The following is a 9,577-nucleotide window of genomic DNA, read 5'->3' as shown; positions in this document are numbered from 1 at the left end:
GTTTTTTGTGGAGGTTTTCACACTTAAATCACTATAACTTAGCCATTTGTTAAATGATTTAAAACAATAATAGCTTATTCAAAGATATTATTCACCCCTTTATAAGGAAGAAGGATCAAAAGAAATCCGTTGTGGAAAAAATTAGATATGGCCGTTTAAGTTTGAAAATATAAGAAAGCCAGTTTTTAACTACATTTACCGTTATAAAAAAATAATACGAAGCAACATAAACGAACTAAAGGCATTTTCGTTCTCCATGGATCTCAACACAATGGAATTTTGCATCAGAACGCTGTCCAACTTTTGTAGCACAGTGTCATTTATCAAAATTCTAAAATATCGTGGGGTCCCAGCACAATCAAAAGGATATTGTAAATACTGCACCCTAAAAATGGATTTTTAGAAATGATATCACTCTAAATTTTGTCCTTTGGCAGTGGATTACTGTGATGCTGTCTGTGCTACACAGTCATTATACATATCAAATTATCCGCGAGCACTTATTCCTATTATTGGTTTGTAGAAATAGCCGAATGCGTGTCGCAGACAGATCAAAAATACAAAAAAACACCTAAAATCCGACTCCAAAATGTCAGCGTCCATTAAAGGTGGATGCAGTGGAGATTTTGAAAAGTGATACATTAGAAGTGTAATCTTCATTTTGTATTATTTTACTTCTACTTTGGACAGATGTCATTTGAGTGGTTTAACCAGCTATCGAATAAAAACGTAATAAACCTCGTCAGCTTCAACGTGCTTTTTTCTGTTTTTATTCATTAACATCCACGGAAATTAACTTTTTTAGCCAAATTTTTGAGCTTTGTTAAAAACACTTAATTGGATCCAGCAATAGTCATAGATACTGGTAAACTAGAGTTCGCGTATTATAATAGTGCAAACCTTGACTTCAAGGAAACCAAATTTTTTGACTTTCACTCATATACCCTCGTTAGACTAAAGGCTGAGGGTATAAAAAAACACCCAAGCATATTTTTGGTGACCAAGGAAAACGAAAATCTTTATAAAAATCGTAAAATAGAGCCCTGGGCTATATCTCTAAAACAAGAGCTGGTGGAGAACACCTGGATTTGAAAATAACTAGCCAATTTGAGTTAGAAACTGCAAAGAAATCGAACAGAATTAACGTCAATCGTTGGTAAGTCTTTGTTTGCTTATAATTTCGGTATTTAACAAAATGTATCAGTAAGTAAGCAAATAAAATGAAGTTTTCTGTTTATGTATGCGATTTATTTTTAACGATGTTTTGTTGTTACGTTGTTCCATAGGTCCTTTTCTGTAAGTAATCGACCTACACTTTTAGTTTTCCCGAGTAATTATGATTTCCTTCGAGCTGTCTTAGTTCATGTACCGGTGTCTATGGCTTGTATTCATACGGGTTGTATGGAAATATAGCTATGAATTGTTTTCTTCAATTCTATTGATGGGAAATGAGAGTTTTGCTAATTCCTTTAATCTTCAAACAGTAGATATGATCGTCCCTCAACTACTTAGAATGTTGTTGCTATTTTTGCGTCGAATTCTGTTAATTTGTTGTTGAATTGAGTATACATTTTGTTTTTTTTTTTTTTAATTTTACATTAACGTTTCAAATCTACAAGCGTAAAATGGTAGTAATAAAAAAGCGAGTAACAATCATTTCATAATTGTATCCAACAATTTAAATAACACCGTAGGCAGAATTACGTTAAAATTACAGTTCATTTTTTTAATGATTTTAAATAATATAGAGTGCTTATTTCCATATCTAGTGTTCAGTGTGTCATTGCCATCATATTGACATACATATGTATCTAATAACATAGGTGCGTAGGTGGTATGTCAACCGAATAATGGTGCACGATTTGCATAAGTATAATTTTATAAACATTGACGTCCCTGTTGGAATGTCATCAGCCAGTTTGAAAACACCGTTGTTTATAAACATATAATTCTACAACTAACTATAAATTGGTTAAAACAAATGGAACAGAAAAAAGTGAACAGTTGTCCATCCCTACATTACTTTTCATCTAGCTATAAATTGGGTGCCGCCGTGGTGCAGTGGTATGAGCACCCGCCTTGCACTAAGAAGATCTGCGGTTCGATTCCCAGACCAGGCAACATCAAACCCCTCAATGTTATGTTGGCGACAGTTTCTGGGTATTTCAGCCATGTAAAACTTCTCTACAAATGGTGTCGTAAGACACGCCGCACGTTGGGGCAAGATTCAAAAAAAAAAACGGGTCTTAATTGAAAAATTGAAACACAAATTTTTGATAATCTGTCTTGACAGGGTTAACGAGTACAAAATTCTACCTCACTAGCCAAAATAGCAAAGTCGTATGTTGTTTACTTTTCGTGTAGCACAGTGTTAAAGTTGAACATATTTTTAAAATTTAAGAAACAGGTGAAAAGTATTAAATTTTGCTGCTTTTAAAACGCCCTAACGTAGTTTTTGCTACATAAACTTGGCATTTGCAAAATAGATATTTCAAGCAGAGGTAATTCTTAATATTTTAGGAAACAAGTAAGAAAAGTATATAGTCGGACGGAGCCGACCATGGGAACCCTATACCACTATCCCTGGACAATCGCTCTCCACGGAACTTCTTTTCTATGATTGTGAAAATTTAATTATCAAATATCAGAGATGTAATGTATAATACTTATGGCCAAAACCAAAAAGTTATCTAGCATGACAAAGACATTTATTATCTGACCTTCACGTTGGTTTGTACGCTTCTTCTTCATCATAATCTCAAACTTTGTTTAAAATTTTGCAGTTATTATTTTGACCTACAGACCCGCTACAAAATTGGTTAGAATTTTGTTTTTGGTCCATTTCATCCCCTGAACATTTCACGATCATCACCAAAAACTAATCGTTTCTAATCTGGCCCGACCCCAACCTCCTTAAAAAATTCGTTACAATCGGTCCATAATTGCGGCCTTAAGCTTGTTTACAATTTTTAATGGACGGACACACATAGCTAAATCGCTTTATCTCGTCGAGATATGAATTTTCGCATTCCAAATAAGGGGTCTGGACGAATATTTCGTGGTGTTACATAAACTTTTGGAGAGACAATATGTAGCATGGTATAAAAATGTGGTTCTCTACACAGAACCCATTATATATTAGGCAGTAGGCCAGTTATCTAGCAAACACTTTATTGCAATTTACATCAGAGGAAAGGTCAGTAGTTTTTTCCATATGTAGGCTACTTTGCGAAATATATATCGCTCATTTACTCAAAGAGTGGCATAACTCAAAAATACGTTTTCTGAGTTAGCAATTTCTATTTTTTCTACGACTTCCACTATGTCTTGTGTTTTCATACTCATACATATCTCTAAAACTCGTCGAGTTGCAGCTCATTTACTACTACAAGTTTCGCATGAAAAAGCTTTCTGCAAGATGGGTGCCGCATTTGTTAACAGTCGATCAAAAACGCATAAGAATGATCATTTCTCAAGCTTGTTTGGATCGTTTTAAGCGAAATAAAAAGGATTTTAAACGTCGTTTCATAACTGTTGATAAGACATGTATCCACCACTATACTCCAGAGACAAAAGAACAATCCAAACAATGGACTGATGCTGGAGGAAGTGCCCCAAAAAAGGCCAAAACAATTCAATCGGCTGGTAAGGTTATGGCAACGGTTTTTAGGGACTTCAAAGGTATTTTATTGATTGACTATCTGCAAAAGGGTAAAACAATAAATTCAGAGTACTATTGCAACCTTTTGGATCAATTAAATGTACAAATTCGAGAAAAACGTCCTGGCTTACAACACAAAAAATAATTTTTTATCAAGACAACGCACCAGCGCACAAGAGTGTTTTAACAATGGCTAAAATCAACGAATTAAAGTACGAGTTGCTTGACCACCCACCTTATTCTCCTGATTTAGCTTCCAGTGACTTTTACTTGTTCCCAAATCTAAAAAAATTCCTTGCTGGCAAGCGTTTTACCTCAAATGAAGATGCAATTACAGTTGTAAACCACTGTTTTGAAGACTTTGAGGATAACTATTTTAATCAAGGGATAGAATTGCTAGAAAAGCGTTGGTCTAAGTGTATTGAAGTTTCAGGAGATTATATTGAAAAATAAAAATATTTTTGAAAAACTAACTATTCTCTTTCATTGATAGGCTAAGAAGTTTCCGAACCACCCTCGTACATCAACACAAGTGAAATCAATAGAAAGGTCAAGCGTTCCTCTTCCAAGTATAGCTTACCTGCCCGTAATGTTTCTTCCAGGAAAAAAGATATAAGCTGTATATTAAAAATTTTCACAATTTTCACACAAAAGTTGTGGTCCATTTAACCTTCTAAATATTATCTGATCGCCATATCAAATTGCAAGCTTCTTCTCTGTCATATACTCTTACCTTATTTAAAAATTCGAGGCGATCGGACTATTATTGCGACCTACAGAGCAGCTACAAAATCGGATAAAAATTATGTTTTTGGTCCATTTCACCCGCTAAATATTTCACGATCATCACCAATTAAAATAGCGATCTATTCTGATGTGAAACCGACCTCCATACCAAATTTCCTAACGATCGGTCCATAATTGCGGCCTGAAGTTTGATTACAATATTTCGTGATGTTACATGAATTTTTACCAAAACAAACTTATAATACCCTTTCCACATAGTGGTGTAGGGTATAAAAATTGTACTGAAAAAGTCTTGTAGAAATGTGTTTAAAAAATTCCTCAAAATGTGTCCAGATTTTGCATAATTTTGAAATGTATTGGAGTATAACAAAAAAGAGTGTCGAGAAGGTCGTGAGAATTTTTTTTGTATTTTTCTCTTGATTGTTTTCTTTGATATTGCGCAAACAAAACTTGCTCCCTGCTTGCTCATTTTGAGTTATGTCAAAAATGGTGGAAATAGATGTGGGTCAAATATTTGCATTTTGGGGTTTTTGTCTTCATTTTTCCTGTTACTGTTGTACAGTATGTCGTGTTTTGGTTTAATGTCTGTGGTCACCCTACATAACACAACTTGTGCAGGTCTACCATTATGTTATAGTAACTATATATAATGATTTATATAAAATGTTGGCGATGCACAAGGGGTGAAATAGCAAAAAATGGAGATTAATTAAAATAAATTAAATTCGGTTTTTGGTATAAATGTCGTTACATGGTAACATGGTACAAAATTGTAAGTCTTTAACCAAAATGTCAAGATCATATATTGTTAACTTCTACAGTTACACTGTCATAAAGCTAAAGGATTTTTAATAATTTAAAGAGCACCATAAAAAATTAAATTAAATTTTGGTATATAAAGAGTAATATTTTTTACTCATCAAAAGTGCCCCTTTTAGAATGGAATCGGCAACTTCAGTTAGGAATCTAAGTCTTAGAAAAACATATTTATGGCAAAAGAAGTTTAGAAGCATATTAAAAATTAATTTAAAATGTAGCCATTTTTCCTATTTTTTTAAAGTATTTAGAGTTAAAAAAGTATCGGAATATTTTATATTGAGCTTATTCCAAAACGAGAATATATAGAGATGATGTTTGATAGAAATATTTTCAATCCCTTCAAAATGTACAATTCACAATTTGAACCAGTTTAGTTGCAATATATGCATATAATATTCGAAAACTCCCAAATTTGACTGCACCTCTATATGGGGCCTATACCAAAACATTGACCTATATTGACAAATTTTCACACTATGAATTCTTAGGCATTCAGAACTATAAATCCTAATTTACAGATAAATGTACTAAAAGATGTGGTCAAGACCCTCGAAATACATAAAATCGGGAGATACTGTTGTATGGGAGCTACACTAAAATATTGACCTAACTTAATAATTTTTTGCCAAATATTTGCTTAACCAATAATTTGTCATATTAGAAGATTTTGGATTCATCAAATAAGAAATGAAGGCAAAGCCGTAAAAACACTTCATAGTTTTGATGGTACCCATTTATGAGGGCTTCGAATATACCTCTCCAATCCCTCAATTTGCACCAAAACTGTGTTCCGTTATATTGAATGAGGTGTAAACATTCGAAAAATATTAACATTAGTTCACTCAAATGCTTCCCTGAATTAATCTCCGTTTTTTGGAATCTTGCCCCAATGTGCGCCGTTCGGACTCGGCGATAAGGAGTGTAGGTCCCATATTATTGACGTAATGTGAATCGGGGTGCACTCATTAATATGAGAGAAGACTCCCTTGTCTCTTCTGGAATGTTTGTGGAACAATTTATATAAAATTTGGCTTAAAATCATCTAGAGATCATCCAAATGGAAAACTAAAACATGTCCCTTCTACAAGTGTTTGTTGAATTTTGAATTCTATTGTACGTTCGTAGAATTTTTGGTATTGAAAATGGGTAGCTCCACGTTTTTGTATAGCAACCACACAAATGAGGTACAATGGAAAGTATACAAAAAAAAAAAAAAACAATAAAGTTAAAACACAAAAAATAATATAACTCTATTTTTCAACCGATTTCTTTTCGCATTTTGGAAAGCTAACTAAATTTTCTTCTTGCTTTAAGTAAATAACTACAGAGTTTGGTGTCTTCTACGCAGCATAGAGCACAAGGAAAAAACATTTCCCTGTTTTTTAAAGCGTTTTTGTCACACTCTAACCAACACAACTTAGCCATTTGTTAACCGGTTTTAGAAATCGATGGCTTGGAAGGAAGTAGAAATCCGTTGTGGAAAAAATAAGATATGCCCGTTTAAATTTGAAAATCCAAGAAACCTCGTTTTTCACTACATTTTCCGTTATAAAATCAAAAAACTTAGTGACATGGTCTCCCACAAAATCGAATTTATGCATCATAACCCCTGCAAATTTTTCGTGTATCACAGTGCTATTTTAATGAGCACAATTGTTACTAAAAAGTTCTGTCGAGGTGACTTCAGCGAGTAGATTGCATAATACATGTAAAATTTTACTTAGAATTCGCGGAATGTACATAAAATTGATAAATTATAGAATATAAGTAAACTTTTTTTTTCAAAATAAAGGTCACATACATATATTATGTAGTAGAATATTGGAAAAATCTATAGGAATACTTCCTTCATTTTGCTTAAATCTCCCAATGGAATAGACAGATTTTGCTTTATAGACACTCATATTAAAGCTTTCCCATTGAGGAAGATAATTGGGTTGCTGAGGATATATCTCAAGGCTTCTGAAGTGGAAATAGAGGTCAAATAACACATTTTAATTTATATGCATTTTTAAATTCGTGTAAGTCGCGTAATTATCAAAATCATTTTGTCCGCATGTGATTTTCATGTACAGCAAGACCATATCTATTAAGTTGTATTTTTCGAAATTTAATTTGGAGGCTAAGATCGGCTGCATCTTAGTGCATACTATTTTTGTTCGCATCCGATTTCAGTGTTCACCATGAAAATCTACATCGATATATATTTAAATCAAGGCTGTCAATGAAGAACCGTGGATATAGCATCAACAACTATTTTTGGGATAAAATTAATATAGCTCCTTTATCAGTGATGTTTTTAAATCTAAATACAGTATCACTTTTTTCATTGCTGTAGAAATGACCCGCAGAAAACGCGATAAAATACGCGTTATTTTCAGAAAAAAATTAGGTGATTTTCCGACATTGGAATTTCTCGTAACTCGCGTTTTAGAAGATGGATTTTCACGGGAAATGATTTATTGGATCCGGAACGTAAACAACTAAAATCTGCAATTTAGTACGAAGTATTCGAATGACAACTGCAAATATTAGACCCGAAAATTTTGGATGCAGGTTTCTATGAAGCTGTGCAGACTACACTCACAATATACGTATCAAACAATTCAGAATTGCAAGTACTACAATCCTATAAATTATTTCTTGAAAACCCTGTTTGCGGAACGCAACTAGAAGAAAATTTCAAAAAACACTGTAAATCTGGCTTCAAAATGTCAGCATCATTTAATGGTAGAAGTAGATCAAATTTCAAATTTACATTCATGAGGTTATCCTTATTTAGATTGCTTTTACTTTTACTTTGACAAGAAAATCGTGAGAAGTGTGGTTTACTCACAAATCGAGAGAAAACAAAAAAGCAAGTTGGCTTCAACCCATTTTTAACAAATTCTTAACATAAGTATAGCCACAGTTTCCACGCAAATTATCTTTTAATGCCAATATTTTTTGAACGTCCAAAAACATTTCATTTTATCAAAAAATATTTGATTTGTATATATATATACAATCGCAAGTCGCGTTAAAAGGGTAAACCTTGGCTTCAACTATGTTAAATTTTCAAAAATATTTAGCCCAATCATAAACATCATCTCACCGTGAGTTTTCTCACTCTCGCCTCCTCCCTTATTATAAACATCATAAGGGAGAACAAAACTCATGTTCGTGAGAAAAGTAGCTATCATAAATGTCAAAAAAGTGAGAATGTGAGGCAATTTTCTCTCACTACAGAATTCAAGGTGAGTTGAACAAAAAAATGTAAATATGGAAATTTGTTTATTGAAAAAATCGACGAAAACGAATATTATATATAATTAATTGCATTTATTTGTGTTTTACGTTGAAAGTAACAAATAAAAAACAATTAGAAATTCTTTTGGCAACTGTACATGTTCATCCGTGTTTTAATGAAGCAAGGAAGAACTCAATCGGGTTTGGCGTAATTTGGAGGCGGAGTTGAAGTTGGCCAATATTTTTCAGATGTGGGAAGCGGTTCAGAATCATAGGATGGCAACAAGAATGGGAGAGGACGCAATCAGGAGCAACCCCTTTCTGCAATTGTTGTTCCTCGATAGAACAATGTGCATATTAATGTACATATGCATGTAGGTACTTACAAACCTTGCGCGCAACTCGAGTGACATATCGTAAGTGCCTTTGAATTGTTCTTTGTTCGCTAAGGTTCCCAGCAAAATATTCGATGCCAAAGATGCTATTTAAGCATGAGTGCAAGTGAAATGTCACCTTTTTACCGCCTTCGCCCATTCTTTTTACAAGACCGTTACCCACCAAAAGATCCAAATCATTTTGGATGGCATCAAGAAGGAGTCAAAATATGATGGATTAAATTCATAAAGTTAAATATAAAAGTATTATAAATAAAAACATAACAAAAAGAAAGATAACATTATGAAATTGGTTTAAATGTTGAAGAAAGGGATTTAATTGAATTGTACTTAGCATTCATAAAATTGGTCCTAATGCTGGTGAAAAGATCGGATGTTTCCGTATTGTATTTATTTACAATTCTTGAAATTTCTTCAAATGCTGAAGATGGGATCATTCACAACTTCATTTGAACTAATACAAAAGATCCAGTGAGATATTGGCATCGCATGGAACAACTTCCACAAAATTTTGCTTGATTTTCTTTGTATTCCTCAACGTTTGTCGTTTCGGTCATCATCCAAAATGCAATATTAAACATTTTCATTTCTTTTTGCCATTTAATGACCTTTAAACGATGTTTGATCACTTTTTGCAAATTGCAGAAATTCTTCGGGCGTAAATAAACAATTTTTACATATTTGTCAAAACAAAAAAACAGCTGTTACAGATGCTGCCACATGTCAA

This window comes from Musca autumnalis, unplaced genomic scaffold, assembly GCF_047663935.1.
Source record: "Musca autumnalis isolate F117 unplaced genomic scaffold, ASM4766393v1 scaffold_5, whole genome shotgun sequence".
In the NCBI taxonomy this organism is placed as follows: domain Eukaryota; kingdom Metazoa; phylum Arthropoda; class Insecta; order Diptera; family Muscidae; genus Musca; species Musca autumnalis.
This window is presented reverse-complemented; position numbering follows the sequence as displayed.